Raw genomic sequence first — 26,630 nt, 5'->3', positions numbered from 1 at the left:
GCCTGTAGAGACAGGTGAGCTATGCCAGCCTTCCATCTGACACCCCAACTCTGCTTGCAGTGTGTGGAGAACACCTGTGCATTGTTTCTGTCCCTCCTGCGTGCTGGCGTACGGTTGAAGCAGTGAGCCAAGATGATTAGTAAACCAGACTGAGGTAAAAAGGGAAAAAAAAATGATAATTAAAAAAAACATGTTCTGCTGTAAAGGGGTTCAGAAAGCCAGTGTGTGTAAAGGACTGGAACAAGTCCAGGAGGATTCTAAGCACATTGAAATGAATTTTAAAAAGTGAATGCTTACACAGCTCATGAGGCTTAGAATTTACAGCTTTCTCCCAACTTCATTCGCATGTATGCGCATATTTAAATATCAAACAAAAAGATTCAGCCTACTGTATCTGTTCAGCTTGTCTCATATTCCCCCTGTTATTTTCCTTCAAATGTAACAGTGTCTCCAAATATTTAATCTCTATTTTAATTTAAAACAATTCCTTGATTACTCAAACTGATTCTCATGGGGGCTTTCACAGAATAAGCTTCTGCTGTGCTAAGAGCCAGCAAAGCTGATCAGCATCATCGGTCTATAAGTAAGTGTAACTGGATCCTGAACTCCCCACTTCAGGTCCTGCCACAACATTTCTATTGGATTAAGGCCTGGATTTTTACTCGGCTTTCCAAAATGCGAAAGTTCTTCTGCTTCAACCATTCTTTGATAGACTGACTTGTATTTTAGGGTCGTTCTCTTGCTGCAAGACCCACCTTCTGTTGAGCTTCAGTTCACGAATGGATGCTCTGACATTCTCCTGTAGAATTTGCTGGTACAATCCAGAATTTATACTTCTGTCAGTGATCGCAAGCCATCCTGGTCCTGTGGCAGCAAAACAGCCCCAAACCATGATACTGCCACCATCGTGTTTCATGGTTGGGATGAGGTACTTATGTAGGAATGCTGTAATTGTTTTTTGCTAAACATAATGTTTCTCGTTTAAGTGAAAAAGTTCTATTTTCGACTCATCTGGCCACAGAACATTCTTCCAGTAGTCTTCTGGCTCATCCAGATGGTCTTTAGCAAACTTTAAACGGGCAGCAATGTTCATCTTGGAGAGTAGTGGCTTCCTCTAGCTATCTTCCCATGCACACTATTCTTGTTCAGTGTTTGCCTGATGGTGGACTCATGAACGCTGACTTAAGCCAGTGCAAGAGAGGCCTGCAGATCCTTAAATGTTACCCTGGAGTTCTTTGAGATCTCCAGAAATATTATATGTCTTGCTCTTAGTGTGATTTTTTTTTTGGAGGACCACTCCTGGGGAGAGTAACAATGGTGTGGAATTTTTTCCATTTGTACACTATGTACAGTGGATTGGTGAAGCCCAAAGTCTTTAGAAATCATTTTGTAACCTTTGCAAAATATTAAAATGCCCTGTAAGGTGACCAGGGGAAGGGTCATTCATGACTGGTATTTCTGGAACGATATGCTTAATATACTCGATATAGACCTATTAATTGGGAGATGGGAAAAATCAGTGGTTCTAGAAATGTCTGATGCAAGATCAAATCAAAGATTATTTGACGTTAAATTGTTGAATACTGGCTTAATACTATAGTACCAGTTTAACAGCCTTTCTCAATGTTTCAGGAGCTGGTTCTTTAAAGAAACCTAGAAAACCTGCAGGCACCAGCTCCCCAGGACCAGGAATCAAGATCCCTGCTCTCGTATTTCCCATTGTATCCATGCTGCTACAAATCCTGCAAAAAACTAAAGTGTTGGAAGCATTTAAAAATTTCAGCACAGAAGAGCAGCTACCTGATCTTTTTAAAGATTATTGCTTGGGATTCTGGCATCAGGTTTTAATATATAAACCAGAAAGCGTTCCTCTTGTTGCAGGTGCTGAGGTGGATGTTACCAAGGTATTAAATTGAATAGACTGAATAAATTCCTCCAGCACAGAATGTCTGGAGGAAATCTGTCTGCTCTTGGACTATCAAACAGTTTGGAGAAGGGCTCAGTATGCTGCTCGATTTCATAGAGAAATCAGCTGGGGTTCTAGATTTTTTTTTTTGGTCTGATAAGTGGGGGAAAAACACTATACGTACTTGATTCTCTAGTCAGATGCACCAGAATTCAAATAACTATACAAAATCACTTGTTTCTGCTAGTCACATCAGCGGTACTATTCATGCTTACAGAGAGGAGATGATCAGTGCTTGAAGAGCTCCTGTGGCAGTCAAGGATGGCAAGACACTGGCCTTATATCTAATCCAATTGAAGGAGCAAAGAAAGACCCAGTACATTGCTCAGGGTAACACACACTGAGTCAAGGGCAGAGCTGGTACTTCAGCTGTGACCTTCTTTGAAAGGACTCTTCGTTTTATGCCTTTCCGGAGTTTCTTAAACCTTTTTTTTTACAAAAACACTTCCTTCCCTGTGCTTTCGTGCCAAACCTCTGAGAGGTTTCTCAAATGGAGTCCCATTTCGTGTTTGCTGGATTAAGCAGAAGAAGTGCTCGGAAGTATTTTGATTCGCTATCAAAGCGACTTCCTGATGGAGTGGGTTTGGAGTCCACCTGCATGTCTCACACAAGACAGCTGTAATTCGTCACGTCACACACTGTTTCATTTGTCTTAACATTGCAGGAATGCCAAGAGTGGCACACACTTTAAAAAAAGACTCTCCGCTATTATCAGCCCTGCCATCCCTGGAAAACAGGAAACCATCTAACACACAGTGATCTATTTTGATTCTGATTTTCCTGGGTATTTATTCTGTTTTATCATTCCCACTTGACAAACACAAAAGAATGAAAGATGAGAGTAAGAATGCTGATTATGGCCAGGCCTGTTTCCAGCAGAGCTTCTGCTCCTTCAGTACAGTATCGCTCTCTCTGCACTGGATTCACACCCCCACCCAGTGTAACATGTAAATGGAGTAGTGAGCATTATTACTTGAGAATAATTCTCTGCTCACACAAAAACAACATTGAAAAATCCATGGATCAATTCCTCGGTCTCGTTGTATTGGACCAGTACATCTGTATATTTCAGTCAATTCACAAAATATTCAGGTTTTGCATGGTAAATTAAATCAAACTTGGGATTAAACCATCAGGCATTAGAAAAACTTTAAGTAGTAAAACAAGCAATAGGGATAAATATATGGTACATTCTACTTTCTGGCATGCCTGGGTGTGTAAAGCATGCACAAAAAGATATATACACTCACTCAAGTTAAATTAAATTAATTTAAACTCTCAGTGGCAAGCATTGCACGATGAAGCATAAAACAAGATTTCTATTATCTTCACCGGACAGAAAAAATTCCCAGATCTCAATTCTCTTACCAACTGGGAACCAAAGGAACTTGTTTTTCAGCTACACACACCATTGACCCCATAACATCAATGGAAAATTATTCTGCTAGAAGACTGATCTGGCTGCAAGTCTTCTAGAATATCTGCCATATCCAGCACAAACTGTTGTCGCTGATTCCAGACATCCAACATGCTGTACAATATGGTTCCTAATATGTAGACCAAGGTGTGTAGTAATTATTTAAATGCAGCAGGAATGACTACAACAGTTACAATACAGCATATCTGTACACTAGACAATCTTACATATTGAAGTATAGATGGATTTTAAGATTTTAAAGAGTGTTTTTGGCCTCTCCAACAGATAAAAGACACTTTGCAAATCCTTATTACTGGACAGAAGATTAACACCAACCTCGAGCCTCACTTAAGCGAATTACTGTTTTTGTGCCATTAAATTGCTTTTAAAACAGCCGTCTGTTGTGCATTATGCCTTATAGACAAGCTCCTCCAAAAAATCAGATGACAAAACTGCTCTGCACTTCAAAAGGAGTGGAAGGCCCTGCAGAAGTAAATCCTTATTTACGGATGAATGGAGGAGGAAGGGAATAAAGTGCAGTCATGGTTCTCTGAATTTTATCCTTATGGCCAGAAAAGAAGGGAGGACTGCGAAAAATGATCTTGGTGCTGTAGGATCATCTGAGAAGTTTGAGACGGTAGTGATAGGTGATTCCATAACTGACAGGAGAGGAGGGCATTCAAGAAAAACTGCTCTTTCAGCACTCATTACAGAGTCTTAGTATCAACTGGTTCAAAGAGGAGTGAGAGATAAGGCCACAAGGCTCCTTATTCATCACAGTTCTGTGTAAGTGCTGCTAAGGCACAAAGACTCCTCTTCCTCAGTCTGGATTATCTCACCCCTGCAGGTGTCCAGCCCTAATTACACATTATTCCTGGGCTCTGATCAAATAGGTTAAAACGGGATTAGAATTAATCTGGTTGTAGAACAGATGATAATCCCTCAAACTGCCTGTTTTGTCTTGCCTTTTTTTTTTGGTACCAAGATCAAAAGAAACCATGTCACTAAAAGTTTCTTTTCAACTTGGTTATCAGTATTTATTACTGAGATTTTTTAACTACTCATTTTGTTCTTGTTTTGATTTGTTGTTTGTTTGTTTTTTCCTGCTGTTCACATTTGGCAGTTTTTGGTCCATGTGTGGATTTACCCTTGTTTTCTCTTTCATGTTTCAGATAGACACAACATTCGTGGAAGGCACACTGAAGAGCGTCTGAGAATTGACACCCATTCCCACCTGTTAAGAGGACAAGTTAGTAAGATGAAATAGTTTGTGATCAGAATGTTCCAAGCTCTAGCTGTATTGATCCAGCATATAGCCATTTTCACCCTGTTTACTAACATCTCACAGGTTGTTTTGAAAGTGTAAGGTGCATTTCATTGTTAAATAATAGCTGTGATACTGATTCTGAACACATCTGTAAAACATTAATTAAGAACTCAAATGCTGATTTATACATTACAGAAATAAGAAGATCCAATTATCTGACAAAGTAGACCATTCTGGTATATCTGCATTTATATAACAAATCCATCTATTGATTTTCTTTCAGTTTCCAGAATTAAATATATCTCTCTAGCTCTGCAAAAGAGACATTATACAATGCAATAAGAGCCCTGCAGTATTATCGACATGAAAAAAAATCCTATCAATAAAGTTTGTAAAGATAATTACTTCTGACAAACTGCATGACCATGCCAAGATTGGAGGTATCCTGTTTACACTATACACTATATATATATATTAATTTAAATTTATTCCGATTAACTTTTAATTTCAGTTCCCTTTTCTGTAGAAAAATCACAACATTTCGAGGACACAATTTCTATTAATATGTATATTGGTATTATTTAGCAAAAATGGCAATCTATTTTGCCATGCAGAGAAAATGCTGCTAACTTCCACATTCTTTGTGCTCTGCGTCATTATGTCATAACACATGAGGACTGAAGCAGATTTTCTATACAAAGTTGCCTGTAATAAAGCCCCCCCCCCCCCCCCCAAGAAAATATTTATCTTCTTATAATTTCTACTTTCTTTCATTAAAAAGCTAATTAATTCAGGTTTTGGAGGCAATGCTGTAAGGGATTATTAGAGGATCAGTGAAACCCAGAGGTGATTTACAGTGACCTCTTCCAGTTGCATTTTAGCCTGAAACCTCAAATTTGTTATCGTGCCACTGTGATAAAGTGACCTGAGGAATAATGAAGTAATTGGTGCATCTTCTGCTGGTTAATTTAACAATATTTCTTTCTAATCATTGGCAATTATGGGTCTTCATCTAATATGCTCAAAGCTTGAGTGTAACAGGATGGTAACTGTCTGTTGTATTTAAGAAACAAAGCAGGCATTTTACCCGAATAGTGCCATCAGTATAGAACTATGCAGTGATCAGACACGAAATGTTAAATAAATGCCAATTCCATGAATAAGAAAGAACACTCCTGTCATTCGCAAAAACGGGTTTATCTTATCAACATTGTGAAAGCTGTCACTGTCACTCAAAAATAAAACAACAGAAAACTCCCAAAGAAAAATGACTATGTCAATGTGTGCAAATCAATACACCAGAAACCGTTACAGAAATTTGGCAGAGCTGCAGAAAATTAACTAAATATGGATTTCAATGCTAGCAAAATAAACATAGAATATGAATAAATTAAAATACAAAAATGTGTAGTGGCTGGAAATTCCCTGGCCATTTCAATTTGAAACAGTTCAAGTGTGTTTAAAGATCTTACTTTTGAATGAGTGCATAACCCTGCTGTCTGTTCTAAAATTACAGTTAATATATTCTTTCACATGAAACACTCGGGGAAATTTTACTATTGGTAATTAAAGTCTTCTTCAGATTTACTGAATCCCCAGTGCTTGTAGAAAATATGTCCACATCTCTTATGTGGGTGTTTAACAAACCTTTAAATACACTAGAGCATTTTCAAGAATCCCATATTCTATAGGAAAAGCCTGGTTCCTGAAGGATTTATCTTGTTTATTTCTTATTTAAAAAATCCAATAACAAAATGTTGCTCAACTGTGGAGAAGAGAGTTCAATGTGTGTAGTAAGGGTGTGAAACTTGAAAAGGTTTGTTTGGGAAGAGCGAAGTAAGGAACTTTCCCAATCTTTGTAGCATTCCACTGGGAACAGTCAGGTATCATATATTCTGTAAATATCAGTGTATATCCAGATATACTGAATATGTTCTATTACATTTTCAGTTTGAATGTCTTCATAGTCATATCATATGCAGTATATACTTCCTCTCAGTCACATTCAGTATATATCTCTTAACGTTAAGCTTTCTCATGAAGGTAAAAGTGTTGGATTATTTTTATTGCCCTACAAGCAGTCTGTGAGAAAACCACCACAATATAAGTATGAGATTAAGTTCATCCACATTTCAATAAATAATATAACCTATTAAATTATACTACTGGCCTAATTAACATACAAGAAGGATTCTCATTACAGATTAGAATGATTTGATTTTCATTAGCACTTTTTCCCAAAATTGTTGTCTCTGTGCAGCACCCTCAAGCTACTTCTCAGCTAAAATGTTAATGTACTTATTTTTATTTATATTTCTATGATATGCAATTTATTCTGTACCCCAGGATACTTGATGAATATTAAATGCACAGCAAAGCTAGTTTTGAATACAGCACTCTGAACTACAACTTCAAGTAGAAACTGAAGAGGCTGCTGCTTTATTTCCAACATAATTACAGCTAAATAATTGAACACACCAGCAGTGTGAAGCACTGCGTAGAGCAACAATATTCAATCACACTGGCTGCAGCTGCTGCTGTTACACCCTGCAATGCCATGCAGCTCTTGTTATTAATGAGGTTTTAAAATGTACAGTATGGTAAAATAGTAAGTACACCGCCCTTAGGAGTTTATGGTGTAAAATACCTTCACAAATGTGACCATAACCTAATCCTCACTTAGCCTTAGTAATAGATAGAACTAACCTCATTATACAAATAATAAACAAAAATTCTACTTTGTCATTATTTTAAAAAATCAGCCAGAAATCAATATCTTTGTGTGGAAAAACTGTGTGCATTCTCATTCCATTCCACCCCACACTGTGGTCTTTTCTAGCACTCCTCCCTCCACTTCAATGTCACTGCTTCTCTCTGCATCATTCCTGAAAGTGAGGAATGTCTGACTAACACTGTTATTTCCTCAGCCAGGTGATTTAAAACCACGTTATTAAATGTGCCAGCCGTCCATATTCATTGGCTTGTTTGGTCATTATTAGAATTTGACCAAGCTGAATTTTCATTAACCACATGGTGTACACAGGTACAACAGCTGGTTGGGTAGCAGATTCCAACAGATTTATTTTTTTTCTGTTGTGAATGGTCCTAACTTTAATTTCCACCTGTGTCTTTGGGTCCTTGTATTATCGTTCATTCTGAAGAAGTCCCTTTTATGACTTGGTCATCTGTGATCTTGATCTTACCTCAATGGAGTACACACATACAGTATGTTCTATGCTAAAAAATGTTGAATTTTCTTGTACAGACATCATGAATACGAACCTGTATAATGTCACTAACAGACTGCGACCAGGATTCCCCAAGCAGATATAAAAATGTTTGACTGGTACAAAAGATCTAGATTTAGCATTTCATTTTCCAGAACCCTAGCTAGAGAATATTGCTCAAACCAGCTCCTTTTACAATCCAGTGCTGCTGCTCATTCAGCCTCTTTCCCTCCTTTATTCTTGAACCATTGTGTTACTAGCTGCCAACATCAATCTATTAACACCACACAACAGTTTAATTATGGAAATTGCCTGGTTTCTAAGGCACAAAACTGTTTGAATGTTCTCATTTATCTGCTGCCTAATTAGTCTTTTATCTTGTAGTGTTTTGATAAAAAAACAGATTAAAGTCAAGCTACCAAAATTAAAACTTATTTCTCCAACCAAATGACTCAACAGCAAAAATCCCTTCTCCATTTATTCCATCACAAAATGTAAAATGTTTCTGCTGAAAAGAATGAGACAGGTTGCATTTTTATTTTTCCTGTCAGCCTGTGGAGTATCAACTAGCTTAGGATTGCCTGGATGTGACAGGTATCATTGGAATGTAACTGTGATTTATTATCCTCATTTTGGCGATATGCAAAAAAAAGCACTTGGTGGCTTTACTGGAGCCAACGTGCAAATCTAGTGACTGTTCAACGATAAAATGGAAAATGTAAACATGCAACAGAACCATAGTGTAAAATCTGATGAGGAAATCACTACACGTGTTAAACACTGAGGCAGGGGAGAAATCCTAAGTAATAGCAGTACAAAGAAAAACATTCTGACAGGAAAGAACAGAGCACATTCTGTGCATGATCCTTCAAGGAATGCATGGATATAGGCAAAGCATGGCCTCACAGCATCTAATATCTGCCTGTCTAGGACAGAGTACATGTCATTTATGATACCTACTGTTTTGCAGTAAAAAGAACTTCTGAAGTTGCTGTCATGAGGTTCTTTGTATGGAAAAACAATGTGCTGTCAAGCACAAGAAAAGTATTGGTTACCAATTAAATGAGTATATTTGGCAATGTTATCACATCCTTAGCTTCATCACTACTGTATGTGATAAAGAGTTTACACTAGACGGAAACAACACGTTAAATGCATTTACAGCCTGATTTTCAACAGTGTCAAAATACAAACTAGGTTTAGATGTTATTTCTAAAATATAGTTTGGGTAATTAATTATCAAATAATGTAAATACAATGTATTCTGTATCTATTTTTATAGCTTTTAAAATATTAAGAAAACCTAATTTAATCCATTTTAAAAATCATAACATTTTCATGTATTCATTTCCTTATTCGAAAATCTGGCTGTGCAATATGGTAATTTTTAATACTAAATTACCTCAGAATAATAGCAAAAAAGGAATGTCTTATATTATCTCCCCACTTCCCTACTGTCATACACTTCAGAAACATTTAAACAAACTAAATGTATTAAATACAGCAATGGAAAGATTTATTTTACAGGAAGAAACCACAGTGCTGTTCCTGTGTCTACAGATGAGCAATTACACATGGCAAACAGAACTTGACTCAAAGCACTCAAAGCACTAAGTCAATAAACCTAGAGAGACCTAAGCAAAAGGAAATGTTCCACAGTGTTAAAACAGGTCAAGCATCTCGGCATTCTCCATATTAGTTCTGTTGCTGAAGATGAAGTTTGGAGGAAGTAGTCAGTCTAAATCCATATATTTTTTCCTTTCATTCTAGCCTGATCTCGGCAAATTCCAAAAAATACCAAATGAAGTCCTGGGATAGAAGCCTACACAGAAAGCCAGTGTCAGTGCAAAGCAGTATTAATAGACCAGAATTTTAAAATAATGTCCCAGTATGGTGACTGTAGACACTTTTGTAGGAAGCGACATTCTTCAGATACAGTATTAAACTGATATCCTGATGGTCTTTAAAAAATCTCATGGCATTGTGAGATTAGTGATGTTTACCCCAGTGTCCTGGCTACATTCCACTCTGGGCTTGCATATTCTGGCCCACCTGAAGTTCTTTTGAAGTTAATTCAAAATTCGTGAAGCAATTTTTCATTTCTCTTTACAAATGCATTCCCTCTCATTTTTTTACTTCATGCAACCAAAAGCAATTTAGAGCATATCTTAAAGAATTGAAGTTCTGATATGAAGAAAAGTTTATTTTTTGCCTTAATCATTTATCAGATTATTTAATATAAAGTGAGAGTGTAGAAAGAAAGATGAAGAGTTTCCAAACACTTTCAGCTTTGTTAGTGTCCCACAACCACATACTTCAAACACTAGTAAAAACTATATTTGAATATATAAACCACTTTGAAAAGTCATTAATTTTACAGTGCAGGGATATAGATAGCAGCAGATAATAACTTTCTCACCTCATTTCCATAGATTTCTCACAGTATTTTGATCTAGAATACATCATTCTATTTCAACTTCAACAGAACATTTTTTTTCTCAATTCACATTCATATTAATTTTTTATTTTACTCATCATTAGAAACAACTCAAATGATTACTAGGAAATCAAAATCACACTGTGACATTCTTTTTATCCCACTACTAATGACTGAACACAGTGGTCTTTCATACAAGCTTGATCTGTACTGCTGTAGCCTGTGAATTGAACCAGTACAGCTGAGAACACAGAACTATCCAGGGGATCTCATTGAGGAGTTTGTGGCACTTATGAAGGTGTTTGTATCTAATTATTCCATACCCCAATACAGATACTGTAGCACTGTCAGATCATGGCCCTGCCTAGCAATAGTACATGAGAAGATCCTGACCCTGAAAACTAAAAAATAATGGTTTTCACACAGTCTGAAATGGAGTGGGACAATCATTTTCACTATCTTTACTGAAGCCCTAGATTTGGGCTAAGAAACAGTCTCTGACTTTTATTGTCTTCCAACCCTAAATTTCAACCAGACTGCACTAAGAGCTACTATAAGCAGTGCCACACTACGCAGACGTGCCAGACTCAGTGCTGGCTTAGTGCCTGTAAGTGGAAAGACAACAGATGCCATCAAACCCACCTCTTAAGAGACTGTCAGCAACATCAAAACAACATCAACTGCAAGACACCGCCAAGAAGAACAGCTGAGAGACCTCTTCAAAGTCAAACTTCACTCATGTAGAAGTTGTATTGTTAAATGTAGGCTTGATCGTCTAACACTGCCAATTTGCAGCCTTTTTGAAGTGCACTGTTTACGTAACCAACAAAGCACTAAACATGTATAGCTCTCTTTCCTTGGCTTTTTAATTTAAAATGTGAGTTTGTAAACAACATTCCTATTCCCTATCTTCATGATCAAGCTGGAGTTCTTGCTTTTGAACTGAAGAAAAGGAACACGGTGGCAGCTTGAAGCACACTTCCTTGAGAATTATTGGGAAATTAACATGGACTTCAAAGACAAAATCTACAACACAGTGTAGGCAAGAGAACAAAGTATAAATTAAACTAGATTTTGCAGGAATTTGCAGCAACAATATATAAATCTTAAGCTCCTGTATTTTCTGTTCTTCACTCCCAAGCAAAACTGTATGCAATTCTCTTTTCCTAAGTATCAGCCATAAATTAAAATTAAAATTCCTATTTGTGACGGAAATCAGTGTTTAATTAGTCTTGACATCCAGTTATTATGCCATGCAGATATCTTGCTTTTCTCTATGCACACTATTTTAGATTATGAATGGCCTAAACTTCATTATAGTTAATGATTCTTTATATTCTCCCAGAGCCGTGAGCGTGCAGTCCAATTAGTGATGTCTAATTTATTAAAAAAATACTTTTACATGTTGTTACAGCATGCAGTAAACACCTGTAGGAATCGATGCCCTGTCTGAGGAGGCTGAGGCACCAGTGTGAGGTTAGCGGAAACCAACACCAAAAAAACAAAAAAGAAACAGAATGTGCCGTCTCACACAGTGGCATCCAGACTGGACTGTCCCACGTATTAAGCAGGTGACTTTTAGCATATTGTGTTTAGGACCTTTGAAGACCTTAAAGTCCACCAATCTTCGATTGAAGTGCGTCACACTTTTTGTTGCAGTTAGTTTAATTAATGACAAATTGTCGTCAACGAAAGCCTGAATCACTAAGAAAGCAGACTCATTAAAAATGATCAAACGCAGACAGAAATCAGAATTATGGCAGATTTCTGCCTCCCCAAATAAGATAAATAGACTGCAGGACATGAAAAGAACACAGATGCGTCATTTAGTAATTAAACTTCTTTATGACTTTTTGTTTGTAGGCTGGTTAAATGTTCAGAATTTTATAACTTTTATCTCAAAATCAGTTTATTTTGATGTACTGTGTAAAAGACTTAAAGAATATTGTTTTTCTTCGAAAGCAATTTTACTTTGTTGCACTAACAGCATTTTGTTGGTGATTTAAATGCAATTAGAAGTTTAAAGCATTTTATATGTACTTTTTTCTTGTTTGAGAAGAATTTATTTTCAAAATACAGACAATACAGATCCTCCCACAACAAATTGCTCTTTTGAGATCTGTAAAAACAAACAAAAGAAAATGAGAAAGCATACAAATGAGAGGAGACCATTCAGCCCATCTCTGACATATTTCAAAGCTATTTCAATGCTGGTCTTTGGTTTTATATACAGTACAGACTGTACTCTGATCGATGAGAACCAATTTGAACTTTGTTTAAAAAGTGGTGTCTTATTATATTACTACTACTTCCTTTATTAAGTACTTTTGTGTATACCCTTTCCATAAGCAATTCATTCATATTATTTTAATATCCCAGAGCAAAAACTGGAAGGAAGCAAAACAGACATCTGTGTATTTAGTAACAACTAGCAGTGTGTCTGTGGAGTATATTTCATACAGTTCATGCCCTACCTATTTTGCATTAACTACTAGTGATTTCCTTCCCTTCTATTCTAAAGAATGTAATCAACTTTATTCTTCTTCAAAGACTCCCGTCTGAGCCTACAATGAACTTGTAAGGGACTTCATAAGGAATTTCCATTAAATGCTCAAGCAGCTGGCTGAACATGAGAATTTCACCTCATTTCAGGTTCAAGACTACACAGGCCCCTTTCATTGTTTTCTAAACAGGTAAAGGAAATGTGTGTGCCGCATAGAAGAGGTTAAAAGAGTAACTGATCCCAGGTCATGTTAGTTTGACACAACATTCTTAAGCTTCAGTTTAATCTGAGACATTCTGTCTGGTTTGACAGATGCTAAACACTAGGTTTCTCTAGGGAATACAAGAAGATCCAAAAGCTTCATCATAAAACTTTTTTTTTTCCTCCAGGCCCCTAGTATTTGAGTTCTCGGTTATATTTATAAGGCTTTATTTCATATGGAAACAGGAAACATTCAAGGCCAAATCCTGAAATCACAAAAACACTGGTACAAGAAGCCACAGCAGCCAACCAAAGCAATCGTCGTCACATGATCAATCTTAGTTGCATCACTAGCAAAAGATGAAGCCAAACCCATAAGGGGGGGAGGGAATGAAACCTTAATTACTATGTGTGAGTAGGCAGAGTCAATTCAGTGCAGAAAAATGGGCATTGCTGTTTCTCTAAACATATTACATAAATAATGTGTAGGAAGGTCATGGGTACACACGGCTATAGATACAGATATATAAATATAAATGAATAAGAAACATAAATGAAAGAAACATTAAACTTTTTCAATAAACAGGCTTTATTGTGGGAACTTGGTGAAGAAAAACAGATTCAAACTATAATGACAAATACAGATGCAGATTGAATTTTGATGATAAGGTTTAGAATCAATGTACTCTTTATATCTGTCTCCCTTAAACACCACTTCTAGCACCATGTGCTTCTCCTTGGATACCTCCATGTCCTTGTACTAACTAGAACAAGCCCTGATGAACACGTTAGACTTTAGACCAGAGCAGAGCATAGATACAACGGCAACAGCATCAAGAACATAACAGACCGTTCCTGGCAGAACTGTGTCTTGGTTTTAAAAAATTATGATTCCTCTATGACAAAAATACTGAAGCTATCTATCAAGTGAATGAGCCATTTGTTAGAATTCCCCACAATCCAGATCTGTCGTTTACACACTCATACTCATACTTGTGTGCTACCTTTGGACCTGGTAGCCAGTCTGTCAAGATCTACGTATGTATGGTATTTATCTAAACCCAAACGCTACAGCTCCCTGAGCATAAGGTAATTGATGTGAGCCAGACGAGAGCATGATTACAGTGTGCCTTTTAAAGATGAAATAAGCACAACTCCTATTCAGCACATCAGCCAGAAAAATATCCCACCTCCATCTCCCTAACCCCTCCCAGCACTTGTAAATTCTTTCTCAAGAAAAACAGCGGCTGGTGAATGGCTGCCAAAAACGCATGATAAGTTTATTTCATCAGCTGCCAACACATCACACCACCTGGCTCTTTCCTTGGTATTGCCAAGCAGAACTGCCAGCCAAGAAACATGTCATGAATAAAATGACAAGGGAAGAAAAAAAAATATGATGATGATGATGGTGAAGAGCAGAAACAACTAACACTGCTTTCAATGCTACACCATCTTATTTATTTTTCCCCTTTCCTACATTTTCAATTATGGATATGTGTCAAAAGCTGTAAGGAATAGAAAACTATCTCAAGGACTGGCAGCTCCAATTCATAATCATTACAGCTTATAAGAGCATCATATATCAAAGGAATCTGTATAATAATGGCTTGCCAAAGAAATCCTTCTCGGGAATGCAAAGAAACTGACACAAGGATACTCCTTAACCATATGTATACTCCATGATGCTGTCAGCTCCTCCTTGTGAGAAGAAAAGGCTTGATAAACCATTTGTTTCTTGAATAAGGAGGTACAGATAAAAGCCTTTTCTTCCGCGGTAAATTAATTATATTCATTGGGCAAAACAGTAGGACACTATTAGCCAAATAAATAGGTTCGGTCCATGGCAGGTAATGCGGACGAGCTTGAGACACAGATAGTGACAGACACCTGACTTGCTGGCTTGAAGGATCACCAGATCCAAATCACTCAAAACCCAGCAAAACCGACGAAATGTGCAGTTTCATTGCCTCCATCACAGTGGTCTTCACTTACCTGATGGCAGTTCTCCTAGAAGAATGGATTGGGATTTGCTGCCCTGTGAGGCCCAACATGTTATTTTTGAGGGGTTCTCTTTGAGATTTTGCAGACCACAGTATGCAAGCCACAATTGTGCAGAAAGAGTGCATGTCACATATTTTTCATATTCAGATCTTTTTTTTAATGTTTTTGCTTGTTTAGTGCTCAAAAAAGTCAGTGCAGAAAAAAATCCCAAGTGTTGAATTTGCTTAGGTGCAACCTGCAATACACACACTGGCCACAAGTGGTCTGCACACAACAGACTGGGAACAAAGTACAAAGTGCTTCACGTTCAGTAGTGTGTCAGCTAGGCCCAGAAAAAAATTACTTTAACAAGGAGGTACATTTGACTCCAGTCATTACTATTCATTTATGTATTTTGTTGGTGAAAGGGAATTGCCTTTCTCTATTACAATACAGTAAACACAGCACCTGGTTTCTGTGAAAAATCCTATTGTTCACATACTGTACCACCTACTGTACTTACATACATGCTTATGTACACACTGAAAGCATGTTTCGGGACTATTTTCATATGGGTCTAAAACGTACAGCAGTTATGCTGCCTTTATTGATACTTCAGACGTGGCACCTGTTTTTCATACCCCGTGTACAGACATGCAAAGCAGCAGAACTGTGCTACCAGCAGAGCCACATGACTGGCGGTTTAGACTGGTGACACTGAGAAAATGCCTGCGGCTGCTGAACCACGTTACAGGGTGGCCCACTGTCAGTTACATCTTTTTCTCTGCGGGTACTCTCCAAGTTCAAGGCGTGACATCCTAGTAAAAAATACTTCACAATATAAGAGACTGACAACATGCTAAATAGAATTATTCACAATCCTGAGAGGTATTGTCAATCCAAAAGGCCTATTTCAGGATTAACAACGAAACAAGGATCCAGGGACATACAAGGACTTTTTTATATCAAGAGTAGTGGGTATGTAAAAATTCTTATTAATAAAATCAGTGCATTCCACTAGCCTATTTTTTATAAGATATTCTCATAATTGTCATGAATCAATTGCTTAATATGCTACTGTTGTCCACATGACATAAGTGCTGCCTGAAACAGAACATTAAGATATATGTGTCAAAGCAAGAACAGTTGTTCTGCGGGAATAGGATGAGTCAGAAAACAAAGACCTGACACTGAAACTGCACCAGTGATGTGTATAAAATAGCAAAATCATATGGCACCTATATTATTGACTGCAAGTTCCCAGGAAATGTAGTAAAAGATGGCAGAAGCATCCTCATTTTTTAATCTGCAAAACAGATCTCCTTGCTTACATTTGTGAGTCTTTATGAGTCTCCTCCAGTCTGTGCCCCTGTGTCCTGGTACTTTGGAGAAACAGCAAGAAGGCATCACCTTTTTACACAGTGACATCCTGGTGCTAATCATGGCAATGCTCTGTAAAATCTATAACAGGGAATATTACTACAGTAAAATAATGCTTTACAACCATACTGTCTGTTTCTAAGTACCTCCTCCACAATTACCTCTCCTTTTGGTAAAACCTCAGGACACCTCCCCTACCAGGAGCGATGCTGCTTCCTGTCAGGAACACAGGAGCTGTGGGCTTTCGTGAGGGAGTGTGTCAACAGAGCCCCCCTCCTGGGATCAGTCAGTGCAGAGGGAGCACACACTCTGCCTGGGGGCTCGTGCTGAGCCCAGTGGCAGCTGTCCTTTGCAAACAGTGCCTCCTGCTGTTCGACAGAGGCACCACACAACCCTGTCAGGAAAGCAGCAAGCCTGGGGGGTTATTACAGCACTGATTCATCTTGCTACCATCTACCCATTACATGGTTTCCTATACAACTATTATGGGAAAACTGCCGATCTCTGCAGTTTTGATTTGTTTTCCCCTCAAGTGGGTGTTTGTCAAGCTAGGTAATTATTAGCTATAGCATCTTGAAAATGCTTCTTGGAGCATACTGGCAGGAAGCCATCAGGAGAAGCTATATCACTAGAGTAGTGTTGCACTGCAGATGCAGATCTGTGAAATTCCCAGTTACATCTCTCATTCAGAAGTGCCTAGTCTTCTTAAGAGCTGTGTCTGCTAGCTTACAAGCTACCTCAGTGGTTAGCTTGTAAATAAAATCCATATTTTAAGAAAACAACCCTGTTTTCTACAAATACTCATTTCATAAACCAGTACATCTGTGAAGGCTTTATGACTGAGCAAGATGTTGTGTTAGTCTGAATGGATTAGCTTAAGGAGATTTATGTGTTTAAAAAGATGCCTATGCCTCACAGGAACACCAGGTCATCTAAAATTCACACCTCCATGGGTTTAATAGTTAAAGTCAGACCACTGTAGTCCCAGCAGTGACAAGTCCACTTGCTGCTCTTTTGGACTTGTATCAGACCAGTTTCACAGTGCTTCCCCATGGAAATCTAACTCACGCACACAGTAAGGATTAAACTTTGCTGTTTAAAAAACACTTTAAAATACTCAATTACAACTGTACCCTCTTTAGTCATTGTTACAAGGTTATATGTCAGCACACAACCTCAAAATGGGACTCACCACACAGAAACAAGCTTGCTCCTCCATCTAGCTTTTAATTCCAATGTGCTTTAATTCTCACCAGTACTATTTGAAGTTTGCAAACATGGATCTGTAAGAACTGCATAAGAATCTTCTTTGCATCTGAGCTTTTCATTCATTACCAGTAAAAAGCTAAGATTAGGGCATAAATCATGTCGTTGAAGTTGATTTAATCAGATCTTTCAAGAAACAGCTGGCTAGCATCTGTCTACACGTGTTTTGACAGTGTACACTATAGAATGCATTTGGAAACACCTATCTGGTTTATATGATCTCTGACATGACTGATGTAAGCTGAGCCCAGAGTGCTCCTTTTCAGTGCTGTCTCCCAAATTGCAATGCTCATACATGATGAATTTTGCTGGCAGGTCTATGAGGTCATATGAAACTGGGTGGGGCCTGAGATACCTTTAGACAACATTTGGTTGTATTTACTAAGATGCACAGTTCTTATGCAAAGAATTGCAGCTGGGTTGTATTTTGCCAGCCTCTGTTTATTTCCTTTCCCCCATTTGTGTGAGCTCTCACTCTTTCTACAAGTCCCCTTTTGCACGTGTACAGCTTTGGAAAGCAAAAATTATAAAAAAGCCTTTTTAAATACAGGTTTTAGATTTCTAAAAGTTACACAAACTCACATTTTGCCCACAACATGTTTTAAGATGTTTTTGATATAAGAGATCCCACTACAGATACCTGTAAAGGTATAAGTACAACATGTTTCTTCCGTGTTTTAAATGTTCCAGTGTGATGTAAAATGGTACATAAAATCAAAAGGCAGTACACAAATCCTAATTTAACATGATAAGATATATTGCATTATGGAGGATAACCTATTCAATTTCCATAGCAACACTCTAGTTTAAAGCCTTCAGGCCCACTGCCATTAAGCCTAACTTTGTTAAGGTAGGCCTGTCGTGGGAAAATTTCCCCTTTATCCTCAGAGCCTTTTTCATGAATTTCCTCCCCAGTTTAGCAGGAGGGTGAAGCTGCAGGGCAGGGGATGGACTGGAAATATTAAATGTAAGAAGGAATTTAGTGTTCAGAGCTGAAGCCTGTCACCCGACACATTAGTCCTGAAGCACAGTATTTCCGACCCTCGATTCCATTTTCTCACCGCTTTATCCAATACAGGGTCGCGGGCGAGCCAGGGCCGATCCTGGCAAGCACTGGGTGAGAGGATGCCAGTCCATCACAGGGCACACACTGACACCCGTTACACCAGAGACCATTTTCCCAGGAGCCTATTCACCTGCCAGGGAGGAAAGTGGAGCAGCTGGAGGAGACCCACGCAGACATGGGGAGAACGTACAGTAGAAAGTCCACAAAGATACGTCCTTAGGTCCAGAAGTTATCACAGGGCCACATAGCAATGCTCACCACTGCAGCACCATGCTGCCTGTACAGTATTTCCTAATTACTTTTGTGACTTTTGGTCCTTCCCTTACTAGAGCTGTGATCTCCTTTAGTTTTGTCTATATTGTACTTAATACAATGCATCAATGTGTAAACCATGGCTTTCTATGTACTGTATGGCAAAAACAGCTTGTCCCCAGCTGAAAGGTGGCACCAAAGTGGAAATGGCATAGTAAACTTTCAGAAGCACTGCTTCACAGAGTAGTACAAATTATAACTATGAAACCAATAACAAAAATACATATGAGATTGCTACATTTCCCCCACTGAGTTGATGGTAGAATTCCCAAAGATACAGTGACCAATAGAAGCACTAAACAGTATTCTGAGCATGAAGACTCTCTGCTGAAGATGATGTAGACAAATGCAATGTACTGTACTGATGAGAAAGCAGCCAAACCACATGTACTGTACTGTAGTGTGTTCAGGCGCTTATGGTTCACACCTAACTGCAAAAATATAGTCAAATCGTGTAAAATAGAAAGCTGTGGTAAGCCTATGTAAATTTGCACTTCCAAATAAAGAATTTATATCCATTTCAGACTCGCTGTACTTGAATTGTCTCTGATCTGCACAGAAAATCTCTGAGCCTGTGTACAAAACAGCTTGCCATGCCCAGTGCATCTCTGATGAGTGCATACATGAATGTGGAACTGAAGATATGCATATATATTAGAGGAATTACAGTGTGTCTGGATGCAGAGTTTCCATAAAGTGATCAGATTAAAGTGCTGAATACAGGATACTTTTAAAAATGCACATAATATATTATTGCTTTGAGATGAATATATGCATACATAAGCTGTATACTGTATACAGTATGTAGACAGACATTGATCCCATACTAAAAATTAGAGAGATGAAAAACCCCACTTTTTTCAGCTGTGAACCCTTGTGCAGGTCTGTAATGTGTGTACGTACCATATATCTGTGTGTATTTGCATATGCACATTATATGAATGTGTTTATGAACATATATACTGTATATTGTAGGGATGCAGGAAGTCACATTGCAGTCTAGCAAGGGTCTAAATGAGTTAAATTTGTTTTGAAAAAGCTATTTTCAGAAGAGGAATACACAAAAGTACATTTTCCAATAATATTTACAAGCATCTTTTATACTTTCATACCCATTACTCCAAGCTACTTTAACAGTTGTGTTAAGGAGACAGAATTGTACAAATGCATTTGAACTTAAATAAAGATTCCAGTACACAGTACAATGGTTATGTTTGACAGCAGTATCCCCCCTTCCAGTTACTCTAAAATATCACATACTCTCTCTGGAAGTATTCCGAAGAACAGGTGTCTGTCTCTTTTGTTAGCACACATAGAAAAAAAATGCAATATGGATATAGAGGTGTGATCCCCTCCCCTAAAATCATGTACTTAAAAGTTCATTTTCATTTTTTTTACTAGATATTTTTACAGGAAACAGCATGTTTGGTTCAATATGCGCAACACAGGATCTTCTCTCTGTCTCAAGACAGTAGATAGTTAACTAATACTAAAAGCCTTCGCTTCCGGTTTTTTAAACTGTTCCCTGACCAATTGCCTTCCACCAACTGGTCAGGTGAATGAGGATGGCAGGTCATTCCCCACAGCTTTCAGGGGGATGTAGCACAGACAAGATCTGCCATCTTGTGTGAATCTTATGCACTCTCACAGAGAGTACCTGGAACAGCAAGGAAAAGCAGCTCTGTACAACAGGACGTTTCACTCCTACTGACACCAGCAATGGCATCAAACATCCTCTCCTTTCTGCAAGGCATCAGCATGCTTCTCCCATTTACAAAGAGATGCAACCCCAATCTCAGCACTCATAAGGGCTCTTAACAGTACCTAGGTAGTTGTAAGTTATGCAACTATTAGAAATTATAGCACTGACCATGGTATTGGACACAATCCACCTGTACTTGAATAAATGATGGGCAACATTTCTGCAAGAAATCAGTATAAATCATGAGAAGTGGGTGATGATGGCCTGGAAAGTAATAAAAAATTCCATACGTAATTCCAATATAACTCAACCACAAGGTCTGTATTTTTCATTCTTCAGTTTACTTATATTGCCAGGAAACATTGGAACAGTAGATTTACTGGCAACACTAAAATCTTGTCAAGGCCCTAATTACCACGTTATGTGTGAAAGGTTTATATTTAAACAAGGTAAAGACCCAAAACACATGGCCAGGCTCAACCTGAATTACTTCAGTAGACAAACAAGAGAAAGAGGTTCTGCGGCCTCCCACTTCACCTGAGCTTGAGCCCATTGAAATATTACATGATACAATGGAGAGTACAACCAGAATAAACATACTGAAGGGAAGGTTGTACTAACACAGCCAGAGATATACCCAGAGTGTGACTGTTAACAGATGAGAAAATCAATGAGGGGAAACGTGTGATGAGAAACGTTTCAGTTAGATTATCCAGGTGGCCCTATAATTTTCAACACATGCACACTTGTTTGCCATTTTATTCTAATACGGCAGACACTGCAGCATGTAACAGGTCTTGTAATTATGTAAATTACTGGAGATTTGACTAATAGGAGGGCTGGTGAGGGCAGGTGGATTGTGTCATACTGTAGACCACTGCTGGGTATAATATTAAAGATTCCTGTCACACGCTCACAAACATTATTTATGTGGCTGATGTTACACAGTCCTTGTAATGTATGGTCATCCATATATTTATATGCAAGATTGCTTTATAAAAACTGATTTTTTCATTTTTATACCACCCTGATCTGAAACTACCTAATGCCAATGACTTTTGTCAGTGAACCAATCCTTAGACCACTACGAGAGATGAAACAGACACAGTCATTATATCTGTGTTTCTCACACTCTCAGTCACCAGTGCAAACAGATTTAAGCAGAGGATGGAGGACTGACATATTTCACTGTTAAGACTCCAAGCTCTCTGGCATCTTGGCCAGCAGTATGTTTTCTGGTGAACAACAAGCCAAGGAAAAAGTAGCTTATTTTGAACCTGCCCAGCCTTGGCAGAGCTCTGCAAACTGCCTGCTACCACTTGAGGAATTATGGCTACAGCCAGTGACTTCTGGGCTCCAGAGCCCAAGGTGTGCTTTGAGTGGAGATGTTACCTGTTACCTGAGCCACATAATGTAATTACTCCTAAAAGTGAAAGAATTTTAGAGCTAAGCACATAAAGGTTCTTTCCATTTCACCAAAATGTGTCCTGTGTCCAGTTTGGACTTTGGATTTTCCCAGCACTACCAAATCCCTCTGGATGTCATTAAGCCATATTCACTCAATGTATTTATTGGGAAACCAAATACAGGGGGCTGTACTCTGGAGGGAACCTTTCCAGTACAACAAACATTTCTTATTAAACAGTTCACATCTTTAAAGCTTGTACACGGCTGATGTAGGAAGCGTGTCTTTTTTAGGCCTTGAAATAGCCAAACAGGAGCTGACACATCAGCCAAGCAATTCAGCCTGCAAACAATTTGTGGAAGGCCTGTGTCAGGAGAGCCGCCGGGCAGTCCTGAGAACGATGGGGCAGCTGTGGGGGATTTAGGTATTACTGTGTCCAGTCAGAGGAAATCACAACAATGGCACTGCTCAGATTTGGGGATTAGTGGCAGAGGTGGGAGGGTCAAGAGTCTGTGCACAAGAACAACAAGTGTGAAAACAGTAGGATTTTTGAAGTATGTAAGAATAAGTAAACAAAGCAACACTATTCTTTAAAGCGTGTGAAACAATTGTGATTGAGAGTTTTTATTCTTATCTTTTTATTCTATCAACATATTTCATTTTTTCTGATATTTTCAGTATCTTACTTTTACCCTCTGAAGTCTCTGGTTTGAGGTTTGAGAGGTATTAATTTTATTAAAAATGTGTGCACATCATTTTGTGATGTTACACCACAAGAAGGGTAAGGGTAGTACTAAAGGAATGTGGAAACACATACTGTACCTTATAAAAGTGTATACAGAGCAGCTGTCACTCTGAGTGATTGTTGTTGGTTTAGGTGTCTGGAATTAAAGAGATATAGTCCCTCACGATCTTGGTCATTCATAGAAATAAGGTGACATCAATGTCTCCTTCATCTCAGTTTATCCCAAAAATCCAATCAGAAACCACCACAAACATTTGAACAGATGGCACAGACTGGCCTATACCCTGCAAGCTCCAACGTATTGATGTGCTTCCTGATCTACAGAAATCACCCAAAAACAGACAGAATTCAAGGTCCCTAAAACCTAAAGCCCTGAGTACCAACTGAGTGTGTACATGTATCACTTGCCACATCTTCCAGACTATATACATTTTCAAAACATAATTAAATAATACTGCAAAACAAGCATAATAAACATAACAAGCATACAAACATAATTTAAAAGGCTTCTGTAAGGAAAAGCCTCATAAATGATCAGCAGAAACAAGTTGGCTAGATGGTACATGCCTTACTGTTGGCTCATGATGCTGCAGATCAGATCCTATCAGATTCTGTGACAATTACATCTGTCACAATTAGACATTAGATTACAAAACTGAGCTTCAGTCCTGAGCCAATCATGGTTGCCAGCGAGTAGCTTTGCAAATTCCCTGCAAGATGTTTACACAGCCCATTTGTAAAAGGTATTATCTACCAAACAAAATGTGTCAGTAACTCAGCTAAAAATCCCATATTTGCTGTTTGCAAATGATTCATACCTAATTCATAATGCATTAGATGCTTTGTTCATGCCAGTACCCTCCTGTCTCATAAAAAAGAGTTTATTGCATATTTATTGCAAGTTATTAAATAAATACCAGCACATAGAGGGAAAAAGTCCTCACCGGCTGCTCTGATTTCTGCATTCAAGTCAGGAAGACTATGAAAAAGCAAAAATATTTTTTGGTCAATAGCTTATACTGGATCTCTGTGTGCTCTATACAGTATAACCCCAATAATGTATAACCAACACTATTGTCTTGTGAGTGTCTGGCAGGCTCATCTTATAATTACTTATCTTCTTTTCTTCTGATAGCAATCACTAGCCGTAGATTAGACAGTCTGCATCTGAACTCACAAAACAAGTATAAAGTAGGAGGTCACGATGGGGCAAGAGCTGAATCAGCACCTCTCTTATTGTCTACCTAGCCCTGGAGACTGCAGGCGTTGTTTGTGGAAACCTTGCTGACCCTCAAGATCAAACAGTTTTACTCCCAATCCAGTCAGCCCACACAGCACAGGGGCTGTTGGATTTGAGTAAAGCAATGACAACTACTTTACACAAAGGGCAAGAGGACGCATTCCTGGCTAGTTACAGGCTCCCCTGTGACAGATTCCCCTGTCTGTTAAGCAGCTACTCTGCCGTACCACTATGAATGATACATCTAATAACCCTTAAGAAATGGTTATATAAGATTCTCAGACCAATTTGCTACTAACAAGAAGCCTACAGCCACTCCTCCTGTTCGTAACTTTTTTCTATTCCTTTTTAATATTTTTCACAGTCAGAAAATGGGGTTCAACGTAGCTGAGATTAAAATCAATTTAGCAGTTTAACAGTGTAACTATGAATGGACTCCACGTTACTCCACAACAGAAAACTGGAACAAAAATTATCATCACAGCTAGCCTATAGATTATTGTATTCAATATTACTTAGACTGCATCACCTCAGTGGAGACAGTGGAGACTTTAGACTGTAGAATTCAGTATCCAGTGTTTACCTTCCAAAATAAAATTGCACCAACTGGATCCAAGGTCCATACAATCCTGTTACCTTATGAGTGTAATCTGTGACGGATCAAGCCACTAAACACCAGTACCAGACTGTGGATGCTCTTGGATTGTCGGAAAGGGATAGTGCCGAGTCCCTCCACCTGTGTTATGAAAGATGTAATCTTGGCATAGCAGCAGATCATTCTCAGTGACTCAGGCTTATCCTGCAGAGTTCTTAATATCGGGGTCATTGTTGTGTGAAATAACCAGCAGATAGTGAATTAACATTATTGTTCCAGCTGCTGATCAAGTTACTACAGGCAAAAAAATGGACATACTGTACCAGGTGTTCATGAGTAACCCTTTACTCCTTTTCTTTATTTTCCAATATAATAAATATAAATTGAGATATTTTATCTGCTCTAAGTTAGATTCTGTTTTACAAACTAGTTTAGTAAACTATTTGTTAACTAAAATTTCATTTTTTAAATCTAGGACAATCCTCTGAAAACAGTTAAACCATATTGCTCCTTTATTACCTTTCATCTTTGACTTTTCAGCCAACCCTCGACTGAAAGTTCAGGTCTCTCACTCCAGACAGAGACCTACAGCTCGGATCCATGGGATAGATTTTTTTTGTGGTCTTGCTGTTCAAGAGAAGAAGTAATCATATCTGTGAGAACTCATGTTACGTTTTTATAAAAGGAGTCCCATGGATCCCAGTAGGTCAGTGAGCTGGCCTACTCAGGAAACACAATCCACTTCACCATCCCACAAGGAGAGTTTTTCAGAAGACTGGGATCTATTTGATACAATAATATTATATGTCCTTCTAACACAGGTTAAATAATATTGCACAGTATGTAAGAATAAACGTGTCTATTCTATTCATGTTTCTTTTTTAGCCTCACACAAATCCAAAAATCCAGGTTAGGGTCATACGATGGGACGAAGAATCCAGATATGTGTACTGTACATCTACACCTGTTAATAGAAGCTTATCAGGAGGTAGAAGATTACACACGGTATGTGACGAAAACGTCATTTGAAAGTGTCAGCTCTGCTGGACACGTAAGAAGAGGTTCTGATCCCTCAGAGTCAGTCAGAAACTGTTCTCTCTTGCTCCTCTCTTTCAGATTAGCTGCTGCCGCTAAGAGCTCTGCCTGGGTTAAGCAGCAGGGTGAACACAGCCAACCCAGGGAGCTGGAAAATATCGATACATGGGCTTTAATCCAGCCTCCCTTTTCCTCGCAGGCAGCTGAGGAAATGGTAGAAAGAATAATGTTAACTCTGGGAAAACAGTCTTCATTAAGTTACATGAAAAAAAAATGTGGGGAAAGAGGAACTTGCCCTGAACAAAAAGACAAAGGAAAAAAATCCATACTTGAATTATTAGAAAATATATTAGGTCTGCTTTGAGGAGCCTGGTGGTTACACCACTGGACATTAATACCCAACTGGGGGCTCATTCGTCTTCGGATTTTAAGGGTCACTCTGGTTATGCCTCTCTATTATTTTTCATAAGACAGGTTGTTCATATCTTCAGGCAGTAACTCTCCATTCTAAAACAGCAGGAGCTGTGAAACACAATGACTTAGTGCTTATTTACAAGACTCTGCTTTAATACAGAAGCAATGATTGATTGATTGCCTTTAATGTGTTTTTTTGTGCTATGCTTTTCACAGCTCACTGTTTCGAGGTGTGTTAATGCAATGCATATTTGCCTTGGGACTACCTGGAAATGAGATTGTGAGATTGAGAAATGGCTTACTTGAATGGTAATATTTTAACTCCTGCTAATAGAATACTGTGCATCACATGTCACAGTCCAGCGTGACTCAGATCAGATGACTTTTTAAAAATGTATACATTATAAAACCAAAAAGGTAACATTTTCTCACTTTGTCTACTGTAAATACAATTGATCTCCAGCATTTC

The 26,630-nt window shown here is 38.3% G+C and overlaps 1 protein-coding gene and 1 long non-coding RNA gene across 5 annotated transcripts in view; one reads left to right on the top strand and one right to left on the bottom strand.

Moving 5' to 3' along the window:
* LOC107079783 (uncharacterized) overlaps positions 1–19,491 on the top strand; it is a 38,524-nt gene extending 19,033 nt beyond the window's left edge. The window contains exons 3-4 of the long non-coding RNA XR_001480699.2: positions 4,556–4,632; positions 18,726–19,491. This is a non-coding gene — a long non-coding RNA (uncharacterized lncRNA). The remainder of the gene's footprint in view (positions 1–4,555; positions 4,633–18,725) is intronic.
* The window catches only part of ttc28 (tetratricopeptide repeat domain 28), a 468,402-nt gene that overhangs the window by 306,875 nt on the left and 134,897 nt on the right, over positions 1–26,630 (bottom strand). The window lies entirely within an intron of this gene.

The sequence above is a fragment of the Lepisosteus oculatus genome, chromosome 22, assembly GCF_040954835.1.
Source record: "Lepisosteus oculatus isolate fLepOcu1 chromosome 22, fLepOcu1.hap2, whole genome shotgun sequence".
NCBI classification, from domain to species: Eukaryota; Metazoa; Chordata; class Actinopteri; order Semionotiformes; family Lepisosteidae; genus Lepisosteus; species Lepisosteus oculatus.
This window is presented reverse-complemented; position numbering and strand designations above follow the sequence as displayed.